The sequence below is a fragment of the Sciurus vulgaris genome, assembly GCF_902686455.1.
Source record: "Sciurus vulgaris genome assembly, chromosome: 6".
In the NCBI taxonomy this organism is placed as follows: Eukaryota; Metazoa; Chordata; class Mammalia; order Rodentia; family Sciuridae; genus Sciurus; species Sciurus vulgaris.
This window is the reverse complement of record NC_136466.1, coordinates 77,434,453-77,447,956: the sequence shown is the minus strand read 5'-3', so window position 1 is coordinate 77,447,956 and position 13,504 is coordinate 77,434,453. Positions and strand designations below refer to the sequence as shown.

The 13,504-nt window shown below is 32.6% G+C and overlaps 1 protein-coding gene across 5 annotated transcripts in view; it reads left to right on the top strand.

Moving 5' to 3' along the window:
* Window positions 1–13,504, top strand: part of FER (FER tyrosine kinase) — a 513,195-nt gene that overhangs the window by 461,253 nt on the left and 38,438 nt on the right. The gene's annotated exons all lie outside the window — the stretch shown is intronic.

Below are 13,504 nucleotides of genomic sequence, written 5' to 3'. Positions count from 1 at the left end.
TATTAATTATTTTTGAGTGGGGAAAAAATAATAAATACCAAAATCTTTTAAAATGATTTTGGTATTTGATGATGCACCGTAAGAAAATCCTGAACTTCAAATGCATTTCCTTTAATCACTGCTGCTAATGATTAAAAAAATGTTAACATTAAAACCTTCTATCTTATATCTTAAGTCACTAAGTATTACACTGAAAGTACTTTGCTTACTCTCGGTCATCTGATAGTAGGATGGGGTATATTTAAATTACAATGAATTGGAGAGGAAGAGATTGATTTATGGTGGACATAGAAATTCTTTATCATTCATGCAGGTGAAAAATGTGTGTGTAGAGCAGTTGCCTCATAAGTCATTATTGCCCTGCAGCTTATGGAGAGCTTGGATCCATTGGGAAGGCTACCAGGATAAAAGTGAGCCCATGTTCTGTACAGCTTCTCTTCCACATTTCTTGAGGATGTCATGTTCCAGAGACTCAGAAAATTTTTAGGAACTAGAAACTAGTATGAGCAACTGTAAAGGTTTGTATTCAAGAATAAGACTTATTGGAGTCCTAACCAGGTCAATATTTCCAGAAGGTATGAAAGGTGGCCCTTCTTATTTTGCATAGCTAATATGAAGAATTCAACATGGCACCAGGGAGGACCTTTTTCATTAGTAAACAGAGATGTCTTTTTTTCCTTTTTATAGTACTGGAGATTGAACTCAGGCGCTTAACCACTAAGCCACATCCCCAGTCCTTTTTATATTTTATTTTTAGACAGGGTCTCGCTAAGTTGCTTAGGGCTTTGCTTAGTTGTTCAGACTGACTTTGAACTTATGACCCTCCTGCCTTAGCCTCCCAAGCGACTTGGATTACAGGTGTGTACCACCATTCCTGACAAAGATGTCATATTTTGCAAACATAGAATGTTTGTTTTTGTTTTGTTTTGTTTTGGCCATGAATTGCTTTTTTTTTTTTTTTTTTTTTTTTTTTTGTAAAAGTATTAAATAAGAAAGTTGTCAACATTAGAGCTTTTGAAATCTCAGTTCCATCTCTTTAGCTTAACTCTAACAATCTGATCCTAAGTCCCTTCACTAATGTTTTATTATCAAATGACAAGAGTGAGTGAATTGTTTAAATGATGAGCCAATAAGCATGTATGGAAATTACAAAAAAACAGGTTTCAGTCTGGGAAGTTTTTGTAGAAGGAGGAATATTTTAGGGACTCTAACACTTATTTTTAAAGTTAAAATAACAAGAACCACACTTGAGGAAATTTTTTAAATGACTTGCCTTTATAGAGCATTTGTTAACCAACTGCTATATAACAGACTATCTGCTAGATGCCAGGATCCAAAACAAGTAAGAATTGACCTTCCCTTGAAAGAATTACAAAACAGCATACACTCTGTTATGGTTTGGGGGAGTGTGGCAGAAGATTTAGCTCAAGGCATCAGATGGCAAATCCAGCCAACAAAAGAAGAGAGGACAGACTGGAGAACAGAAAGATAAGATGCAGCAGGCCTCTCAGTAACTAACAACTGTGTATCTTATTTCTGACTCCTTTATACTTCATACATGGCCTCTTCTGTTAAATTGAGTGTTTTGTATAAAAATGCAAAGAAATATAGAATATTAGAATTGTAGATTATACTATAGTAGCAGATACTGAGGGAACCTAAAAATTTTAGCTCTTTAATCTTAGGAAGATTGATATCCACTGGTGACAAACATGTCTTTGTTTTCTTTGTCCTGTCACTGAAGATGTGATATGATTATTTTATGACAAAAGTAGCAACCTTGCCTCACTTCTGGCTACTCTAATTTAAGTAAGAACCCATCTATGTTGAGTGATATGTTCCTGTTTCATTAAGGAGGAGTTCAGAGCCAATGAAAAATGCTAGCAGTTCTGTCATTCCATTAAGGAGCTTAGACAGTCAGAGTCAGCATTTATAGCAGTCTTGGGAGCATCAGGAAGAGTTATATTAAAGGATAAGATGCTGTGCTACTATTGCCAAATCCACTTACAGAGCACAAAGAAAAGAGCTTATTGTATGCAATAAAGTGATTGACTATGAACACATAAATTTACTTGTCTTCTTGCCAACTGAAGAGATAGATTGTCTAATCAGCCCATGAGTATTGAGTTAAAAAAAAAAAAAAGACAGGCAAAAATATTTGGGGGAAAACAGACCTCTAACAAGTGTCCAGTGTGAATACATTTTTCTTTAACTTGACCTGTATTTCATCTCAGATCATTCTGTCAGCCTAACTACAGCTGAGACTTCAGAATCCAAGGGCCTCCTCCTTTGATCAAACATGACCGCCTCAGAGGTTTTGTCTGCCCACTCATTAAAATAGTCGACCCACCTCCCTTACCCTCTGTCTGCATACCTCCTCTATTTTTCCTAACACTTGTATCAAAAATTGTATTTTTTACTGAGTTGGGGTTGTAGTACAATGGTAGAACACTTGCCTCGCATATGCGAGGCCCTGGGTTCGATCCTCAGCACCACAGAAAAACAAATGAATTAAATAAAAAAATATTGTGTCCATCTACAACAAAAAATATTTTTTTAAAAAATTATATTTTTTTATTTTGTCTAGCTAACTGGTACATACTAATGGGTTTCACTGTGGCATATTCATACATGTATATCATATAATTTGATCAGTTTCACTCCCTAACACCTCCCCTTAAATTCTCCTCCTTTTTATCCCTGACCTTCCTAAACCTTAATAGTCTCTTTTCTTCTTTCATGCCATCCTTTTTTTCTGCTCTCTAATTTCCATATATGAAAGAAAACACAATATTTATCTTTCCAAGTCTGGTTTATTTTGCTTAATCTGATATTCTCTTTGCATCCATTGTTTTCTGTAAATGACTTAATTTCATTCTTCTTCTTTTTGACTAACACTTCATTGTGTATAAATGCGATGTTTTCTATACCCATTCATCTGTTGATGGGCACCTAGACTGAATCTATAACTTGGTAATTATGAATTATACTGAAGTAAACATGGGTGTACATATATCTCTAAAGTATGCTGAATGTAATTATTTTGAATAAATACTAGGGAGCGATATAGCAGGGTTATATGGCAGTTCAATTTTTTTTTTCACACCATTCTTTTTTTTTTATTTTTATAGACTGCATTTTGATTCATTGTACAGAAATGGGGTACAACTTTTCCTTTCTATGCTTGTGCACAATGTAGATTCATACCATGTGTGTAATCATACATATACATAAATAGGGTAATAATGTCTGTCTCATTCCACCATCTATCAAACCCTGCCTCCTCCTCCCTCTCATTTCCCTCTACGTAATTTAAAGTTCCTGAACATCTATAATGGTTTCCGTATTGGCTGAACTAATTTATATTATCACCAATAGTGTATAAGAGTGCTTGTTTCCCTGCATCCTCATCAGCATTTATTGTTACTTGTATTATTGAAGATTGGCATTCTGTCTGAAGTGAGATAAAATCACAATGTAGTTTTGATTTGTATTTCCCTGATAGCTGAAAATGTTGAACATGTCTTCATATAATTGTTGGCCAGTTCATAATTTTTGAGAAATGTTGTTTTCAGTTTATTTGCCCATTAATTAAATGGTATTTTACGTATGTATGTGTGTGTTGATATCGTTTGATATTCTGGATATTAATCCTCTGTTGAAACAGTAGCTGGCAAAGATTTTCTCCCATTCTGTTGCCTTGCCGTTGCCTTGCCCATACTGTTGTTTTCTTTACTATGTAGAAGTTTTTTAAAAATTAGATGTCATCACATTTTGATTCTTAGTATTTCTTGAGGTATAGGAATCCTACTCAGAGTCATTATCTATTCCTATATGTTAAAGTTTTTTTCCCCTATTTTTTCTTTTAGCAATTGTGAAATCTCTAGTCTTAGAGCAAGATCTTTGACCATTCTGAGGTGACTTTCATGCAGAATGAGAGATCTAGTTTCATTCCTACATATGGATATCCAGTTTTCCCAGAACCATAGTTAAAGAAGCTGTTTCTTTCTTCAAAGAATTGTTGTTAGCATCTTTGTCAATAAAAGATGACTGAGGATGTGTGGGTTTGTCTCTGTCTTCTATTCCATTGGTCTATCTGCTTTTATGATGGTACCATGCATTTTTTGTTACTGTGACTCTGTTATATAATTTAAAATCTGATACTGCAGTACCTCTAGCACTGCTCTTTTTGTTAAGGATTGCTTTAGCTCTTCTGGGTCTTTTGTGCTTCCATAAGAATTTTAAGATCCTTTATTCTAGTTCTGTTAAGAATGTCATGGTGTTTTGATAGAGATTGCATTGAATTTGTTGTTTACTTTTGGTAATCTAGCCTCTTAATTTTAATTCTGTGTATTCATAAATGGGGGGTGTCCATCTTTTAGTGTTTTCTTCTGTTTTTTTTTTTTTTTTTTTTTTTCTTTTTTCCCAGTATTCTATTGTCCTTATAGAGATCTTTACCTCCTGGTTATATTTATTCCTATGTGTTTAGTTTTTCAAGCCATTGTGAATGAAATTATTTTCCTGATATCTTTCTCAGCAGGTTTATTGTTGGCATATAGAAAACCTACTGACTTTTGTATGTTGATTTTGTATCCTACTACTTTGCTAAATTTGTTTATCAGATGTGGAAGTCTTTTGGTGGAGTCTTCTAAGTATAGAACTTATCATCTGCAAATAGAGATAATTTAACTTCCTTTCCTATTTGTATCTTTTATTTATTTCTTTCTGTATAATATTTTGACTTCTATGTTAAATAAGTGGTAAAAGTTGACATCCTTGTCCCTAAATTTAGTCATATTGAATTTTCCCCATTCAGTATGACGTTGGCTTTGGGTTTGTCATATGTTGCCTTTATTATGATGATGTAAGTTTCTTCTGTCCATAGTTTCTTTACGGTTTTTATCATGAATGATTGTTAGATTTAGTTGAAGGCTTTTTTTTTTCTTGTATCTATTGAGAAGATTATGTGATATTTGTGTTTAATTCTATTTAGATGGGACATACATTTATTGATTTGCATGTATTGAACCATCCTGCATGTCTATAATGCCCAGTGTGTGATATTTTAAAAAGTTGCTGAATATGGTTTGCAAGTATTTTTTTAAGGCTTCTTGCATCCATGTTCATCAAGGATATTAGTCTGTAATTTTCTTTCCTTGAGGTGTGCTTATTCAATTTTGAATATTCAATTGTTGCTTGATGTGTACTTATTCATTCGTAGAATGAGTTTGGAGATGTTTCTGCCCTTTCTATCTCAAGAAATAATTTGAGGAATGTGTTTGAAGATGTGGTAAAATTCATCTGAGTCAGTCTGATCCTTGCTTTCCTTTGTTGGAAGACTTTTATTACTGCTTCAGTCTCATTTCTTTTTAGTGGTCTGTTTAGGTTTTCTATATTTTCTTGTTTCAAATTTAGCAGATTACATGTATCTAGAAATGTACCCATTTCTTCTAGACTTTGCAATTTACTGAAATATACATTTTCAAAATAGTCCTTAATGATGCTCTGGATTTCATTGGTGTAATATCCCCTTTTTCTCTCTGATTTTATTAGTTTGAATCTTCTTTATTTTCATTAGTTTGACTAAAGATTTATCACTATTGTTTATCTTTTCAAAGAACCAAGACCTGTTTCATTGATTTCTGTATTGCTTTTTATTCTCCCTTTCATTAACTTCAACTCTGAATTTTATTACTTCCTTCTACTGTTTCAGGATTGATTTGTTCTTTTTTTCTAGGACCTTGAGATGCATTATTATTTGTTGAGATCCTTCTGACTTTTTTAATGCAGGAATTCTTATAAACTTACTTCTTAGAACTACCTTCACTGTATCTCACAGATTCTGATATGCTGTATTTCTATTCTCATTTGATTATAAGAATTTAATATCTCCCCTGATTGCTTTGATGACTCATTCATCATTCAGAAGCATACTGTTCAATCTCCAGGTGTTTGTATAGTTGCTGTATTTTTTTTTTCTTGTTCATTTCAAGTTTAATTCTATTGTGATCTGATAAGATATAAGGAATTCCCCCCACACCCCATGCGTCTCTGTCTGTCTCTGTCTCTATTTTCTAAGACTTACTTTGTGGCCTAATACACGATCTATTTTGGAAAAAGTTTCACGAGCAGCTGAAAATAAAATGTAGTCAGCAGTTGTTGGCCAAAATATTTTGTAGTTGTCTGTTAAGTCCATTTGATCTAAAATAAAGTTCAACTCTGTAATATCTTTAATTTTATGTGTGCATGGCCTATCAGAGTGGTATATGAAATCACCCACTATTATTGTATTGGAGCCTGTCATTCTATGTTGAATAGTGTTTGTTTTATGAAATTGAGTACACCAGTGTTCAGGGGATAAATATTAAGAAGTGTTATATCTTATTGGATTTTTTTATAACCACTGTGCAGTGACCTTGGTCTCTTCTGCCTCAATTTTAACTTGAAGTTTGCAAATATAGGATATCATTCTCTTTATGACTGAATAATATTCAGTTATGCATATTTACCACATTTTCTTTATTCATTTGGTCATTTATATACATCTAGGTTAATTTCATATGTTAACTACTGTGAGTAGTGCCACAACACTGGAATTATATCAAACTAAGAAAATTTTGTACAGCAAAGGAAACAACAGTGAAGAAACAACTTACAGAATGGGAAAAAATTTTCACAAAGTATTACTTAACTAAATATTCACATCCAGAATATATAAATAACTGCAAAAACACAATAACAAAAACCTCCACAAGTAATCCAATTAAAAATGAGCAAAGGACCCAGGTACAATGTGCACACCTGCGATCCCAGTGACTCAAGAGATTGAGGAAGGAGAATCACAAGTTGAAAGCCAACCTCGGCAGCTTTGTGAGGCCCTAAGCAACTTAGTGAGACCCTGTCTCTAAATAAAACATAAAAATGACTGGGGTTTTGGCTAAGTGCCCCTGGGTTCAATCCCTGGTACCGAAAAAAAAAAAAAAAAAAAAAAAAAGCAAATGATACAAATAAACATATCTCGAAAGTTCAAATGGTCAACAAATTTATGAAAAAATGCTCAATTTCATTAGTCTTCAGGGAAATTCAAGTCAAAAAACAGTGTTATCATCTCACCTCAGTTAGTATGGCAATCATCATCCAAAAAAAAAAAAAAAAAACCAATAACAAACACTGAAGAGAGTCTTTTAAGGACCTATGCAATTTCCCTTCATTCTTGGGTTAGCTAAAGGCCAGAGAGATGCCACCAAATGTTGTTTGGATGTACTTAGGATACAGTGGTTTCTGGACCCATAGCGCAAGGTAGGAGATGTAAGAGAGATGAGAACAAATGCAAATAACTTTTGTATTGATTCTAATTCCAAGTCAAGAAAATTAGAGAATCTGAGAACAAATCTGGCATTTAATTGTAAGTTTCCCCTCTAAGAGTAACGTTCAAGCTGGAAAGAAGCAAGCACTTCTTTTCTACTTCTTATCTCCTATTATTTTGTTTTTTGTTTGTTTGGTCCCCCTCCACCCAAGGGTGCTCAAAAAATCTGGTCAGAATTGTAAAAATTTTTTATTGGTGACTTATTTATACAGAATAATGGATTTCATTGTGGCATATGTATTTAGTTTTTGACTGAGAATGTAATTAAACTTACACTGTTTGTTCATGTTAAAAGCATGTATTTAATGTGTGGCAAACTCAACTCTAGAAAGCTTCCATATTTTCCTTGGTTATAAACTTTCTGATAATTTCAGGGTTGTCACGCATAAAATCACTGACTCTACCCAGTGTGTTCCAAAGAACAAGGTGACCCTTACCAGGGCTTGCTTAACAGAGGAAAGCAACACTTTCCTCAAAGAAAATGCTCTCTTTGAAATTTCTAAACTTAAAAATAGCAAAAACATTCTCTTTGCAGACCTTTACAATGACAAGAAGAAGAAAACAGGATGTTTAAAGAAACTGTTATATCATTTTGTGAAGTTAACTTTACCTTCAAATTGCTTCAGTGCTTTATGTTTTCATTACAAATTTTTTCTTGCTTGAGTTGTAAAGAAATTTCTTCTCCCTGCTGCCCCCCGCATCATTCTGTTTAAATCACTCATCTGTACTCTGCATTACTTGGCATCAGCGGGTATCTTTCTGTGGAGGCAGATGGGGAGGCATCCTGATTGCTAGCAACATCGAACATTCAAAACCAAGAATGCTTTTTAGGAGATCTTTATTCAGTGAGGTAAAACATTTTCTGAGATTATTCAGGAGGGTTGAAATTTGTTGAAGGGAGACTATGCACATATAGAGTGTTATTATTGGAACTTTATTATTGTCACATTGATGTTGCATTTCTCAGAAAATGTATGCTAATGTGTTTCCACTTGCTTTTTTTTTAAGGCCTCGAGTAGATGGGCTGAATATTGAAGCTATTTGGCTGCCTAGATAAACTGCATGTTATTATGTTTAAAAAAAAAAAAAAAAAAAAACAGTAATCTCCCAGAACTTTATATAAATAACAGAGAGATAGAGAAACTAAGGTGATTTACATCTTGGATATTTTGTTTTTAAGCTATGTATAGATGACATACTAGGTAACTAGTAAGAGCTAAATACCAAGATTTCTCAATAAAATTCTTTAAAAAATTTAAAATATAGTTTTCTCTTTTAAACATCAGAGAAATAATACTGATACAATTGTGGAATTTCACAGCAAAAAATGTTTAGTTTTTGACGCTTTCCTTATTGATTTTCAAATATTTCTTAGAAATGTGGTCGAGAGTCAGGTCTAGGAATTTCACACCTCAAAAACATAATTAGAAATACTCTGATCTAATCCAACTAACATTAAAGATATTAAATATCTGTCTTCAAAGGTTACTTAAGTAATAGTATTGACTACTAATCTTTCTGGCTATAGTTATGTTTATTCACACATTTCCTCTCTCATTGTAATTGTTTAGCTGGCCTGTTTTTTTTTTTTTTGTTGTTGTTGTTTTTTAAATTTTTTTCTATAGGCAATAACATTTCGTTATGTCAGAATTTCTAAATTATGATTTTGTGATATTTACCCATGTATTTAACGTGTAAAGTACTTATGATTTACAAAACATCATATGTGATATATAATTACAATTTGTCTCACCAAAGCCACAAAGTCCTTCCCAAAAGTGACAACATTGATTTAAATGACTTAAAAATCCACTGCCATAGATGCTGCAGTGACAGAATGAACCATGGAGTTTAAAATGTTGGTCCATATGGCAAGTATAGCATTGGCAAGACTTGACTCCGCCATGTTGTATGCATCATTACCTCAGAACTGATGGATTGGGAGGAAGTCCAAAGGAGATTTAGAAAATAGAAAAAGCAGAGAACCTTAGAAAATTTATCAAAGAATTCACTAATGTGACAGAGGAACAATTAATAGATAACAAATTTTCACACCACAAATAAATTCAGACAGAAATATTGAGGAAATATACAATATATATGAAAAAGACAGTTTTTACTCATCAAGATTATTTATAAATTAATAAGTAAAAAGTAAACAACCCATACAATAATTGGTAAAGGAGATTAATAGGTAGTTCATAGAGATTTCACAACCCCTGTAAAATATTTGGCTATAATATATATAACAAAAATTAACATATTTGAAAAAATTAAAATTCAGTAGTCATAAAAGAAAATCTAAAAATGATTTCTTTTCATTGGCAAGAATTAAAAAGAATATTATAAATCAGTGTATATGAGGAGATGGAAAAACAGACATGCATATGCCACTGATGGGGGTATAAATCATACAATCTCTTTGCGCAGTATTTGAAAAACATTACATGGCTCAAAAATCATGCAAATTAGCATTTACTTAATTTTGGCTATAGGAATATATTTTGTGACACTAATGACAGACATGCAAAAAGATGTATGTGACCATATATATGTCATTGCAGTGTTATTCATATAAAAAAAAGGGGTGGATTAAAACCTGGAATAATAAGATATCTAGCAATCAAGTCTTAGTTATGTAAATTAGGGTATGTCTGTTAGTGGAATGAAAATGCTGCCATTAGAAATCCTGAGATGTGAGAAAAGATGTTGGCAAAAGAAATGTTCATACTTTGTTCCTAGCAGAAAAAGGCAAAACCAAATTTTAGATTCTATGTGATACCATTTTTTTTAAAAGTATGTGTACCCCAAAGCATATGTATATTCCATACAAAAAGAATATGTAGGTATACTTAAAGAGAGAAAAATACTAATCAAACACATCAAAATATCGAGTTATTTTTTTCAAATTCCAAGTAATTTTTTTACATATTTTTCTAATGACCCATCACTTTTCTAAGGAGAAAAAGATTAAATTTCTCTATCCATACTAAATATGTATTTAGTTTTGAATTACATGTCAGTCCTTCAGTTATGTGTTTGATATGACTTTTTTATGTTCTGCATGTATATGGTTAGCATATACATCAGGGACTTCTGTCTTAACTTGGTATATTTAAGTTTTGAAATCTAAATAGATTTCAAAAAATCTCACTTACCTGGAATGCCACATATCCATCAACTCCAACCATGCAGAGAATAATTAAGAATGGGAAATAATCTATGAAAGATCTCTAATGCCTAAAAAATGCTATAAGATCACCTGCATTGAATAATGGACACTTTAGATATGGAAGTCTTTGGGAGCTTCTTTATTTTACTTTAAGCATAAGTCTCATAATTTGGTTTTCACATTCTTGAATCATGAAATTAGAAAAGGTCATGCAGAAGAGTGCAGACCAGGGAGAAAAGAAAAAGACATTGAAAACAAAGCAATACAGGAAAGAAGCAAAATTCTTAAAGTAGCAGATAGTGTGTGAGAAGAAACCTGCTTTTAAAGTCTTTGTAAAGGCATCACTTTCTCACACCAAAGTTTAGTCATTGCTATTCATAATGATTTCCCTGAGTCATGGGGACAATGGGACCTTATTTTCACTGTTTAAGAATATAAGACATTTCCTTGTTCATTCTAAATTTTAGTGATTTGGGTTTTCTCTCTCCTTCTCTTTGTTAGTGTGGCTAAGGGTTTATCAATTTTGTTTATTTTTTCAAAGAACCAACTATTTATTTTGTCAATTTTTTTGTATTGTTTCTTTTGTTTCAATTTCGTTGATTTCCGTTCTGAGTTTAACTATTTCCTGTCTTCTACTACTTTTGGTGTTGGTCTGTTCTTCTTTTTCTAGGGCTTTGAGCTGTAGTGTTAGGTCGTTTATTTGTTGATTTTTTTTTTTTTCTTTTATTGAATGAGCTCCATGAAATAAATTTTCCTCTAAGTACTGCTTTCATAGTGTCCCAGAGATTTTGATATGATGTTTCTTTGTTCTCATTTACCTCTAAGAATTTTTTAATTTCCTTCCTAATATCTTCATGAAAAGTCTTAAAGCTCTTTAAATATTTTTCTCAAAGTGTTAGCCTTCAGTTATTTGGACAATTTCCTTATGTAGAACTCCTGTATCCTTGGCCAAAACAGTCAAAATGAAGCTTTACTATGTGTATGTATTCTCACAGAGCAAGAGAATCATCTTCAACATGCTTTGATTGTTGTGATTATAGGTAACAGTAGCAGTGAATGTTAAGAATGTCTCAGATGTTGAAAATTAGAAAAGATGATCAAAGATCTATAGAAAACTGAACTTTAATGTAAGTTGTATTAATTAGAGCAAAATATTACCAAACAGTAACTGTTCTACCTACTGCTAACAATGATCACTTAACCAAGATCAGTCAAGGTCTCTGAAAGGTCAAAACAGTTATTTTGGTCACTTCCCCCCCACCCCCCGTATATTTAAAAGAAGAAAAAATGCAAAATCAGATGATAAAAATTATGATATCCTTTTATTCTCTTATCAAAATAAATATCTCTGTTAATCTGTAACTTCTTTTAAAAATGATGAGAAAAGTCTAAATTTGAGGCATTTCTTTAATGTAAGGGCTCAGCCAAATGGCTCTTCTCCTCCCCCTCACCACTACCTCCAGGTTCAGTCTGTGGTAATAGAAATGAAAAGAAGATACAGAAAAATGTGGGACATGAGACAAATGCCCAAATGCCCAGTCTTTCTCTGAGGATGAGCATCAGAGAACATGAAGTCCCAAGATTGAGAGATCTGATCAGTTGGAGCCTCATTTCCTATGACTTATCCCTCCTTCCCTCCAAACCCACTTCTCTCCATATATCTCTCTTGCCCCATTGTCTTTATAATTCTACATCATCTCACCTAAGTCCTTCCTCAGGTTCCCCTGAGAACTCATTTCCCTAGCAGGCTGTTTCTCTACCAAGTTTTAGTCACCCTTCTTGTTACTTTATCTACTTTATCGTGGTATTCATTGCAATAAATTTGTTATTTACTTATTACAAAAAAGTATGACAGTTTAGTAATCCATCTCCCCAACAGACTTTTATGATACTTCCCTAGAATATAAAGTATTAACTTAAATTAACCAGGAAGAAGAAAACTTACAAAGTTTACTCACTGATTCTTAGGATAGAACAGTAAATTATCCCTTTTCAGGCCACAGAAGCCTGACCTCTTCAAAGTGATCTCTCCTCTCCCTATCATTAGTATTCTCCTGGCGTATGAATTTCCTGAGAAATTATTGAAAATTAATTTCCCATGTGCCTTTACTATATTGTTTTGGAACAGTGTCACAAATTTGTAATATTTTAAATGTTTGATCTTGAAATATAACCTGTTACAAATTTCTCACACCCAACTCTGAGTCGGTATATGATTTAATTTTTTTTTAGTTGTTGATGGACCTTTATATTATTTATTTATTTATATGTAGTGTCAAGAATTGAACCCAGTGCCACACACATGCTAGGCAAGAGCTCTACCACTAAGCCATAACCCCAACCCAACATTTTGATTTAATTTTAACTAAGTCAATCAAATTGTAAGATAATCAAAATGGCATTTTAGAAAATTTCTATTTTGTATAAAGGAAGCAGTGGGCTCTAAAAATAATGAATTATAGAGGAGTATTTTGAAGAATTTATCTTTGTGTAGTACTTTTGCCTTTGAAGATGGAAAAATAGTCTAAAATGGCCTCATTGAATGGAAAATTATTTTAATTCACTGAATGATACTTTCCTGCTGTGCTATTCTTTTTTGATGGAAGTTTCAGATTTTTTAAGAAAATAATTTTATTTTCCTTTTTTTGAGTGTTGGGGTAATTTTTCATGTACCACTTCAAGAACTGGAATTGTAAGGATAAATTAAGTCAAATTGAATTGGTGACAAGATCACTTTAGTGCAAAGAAAATTTTGTTTTTCTGTTTTACACACAGTATACTGAATTATCACTCCAAAGACCATAAAACAAGAAACATGCTTAATAATAAAACGCATAGATTACTGATATTTACAAATTGGTAAAAAGGGGGAAAAAGGTATAAAAGTACATTTATTCAAGATCAAAGATGAAGAAAATATGCAGTTATCAAACATGCTCAGGTGAGTGATTCTTCTTGTGCTTTGG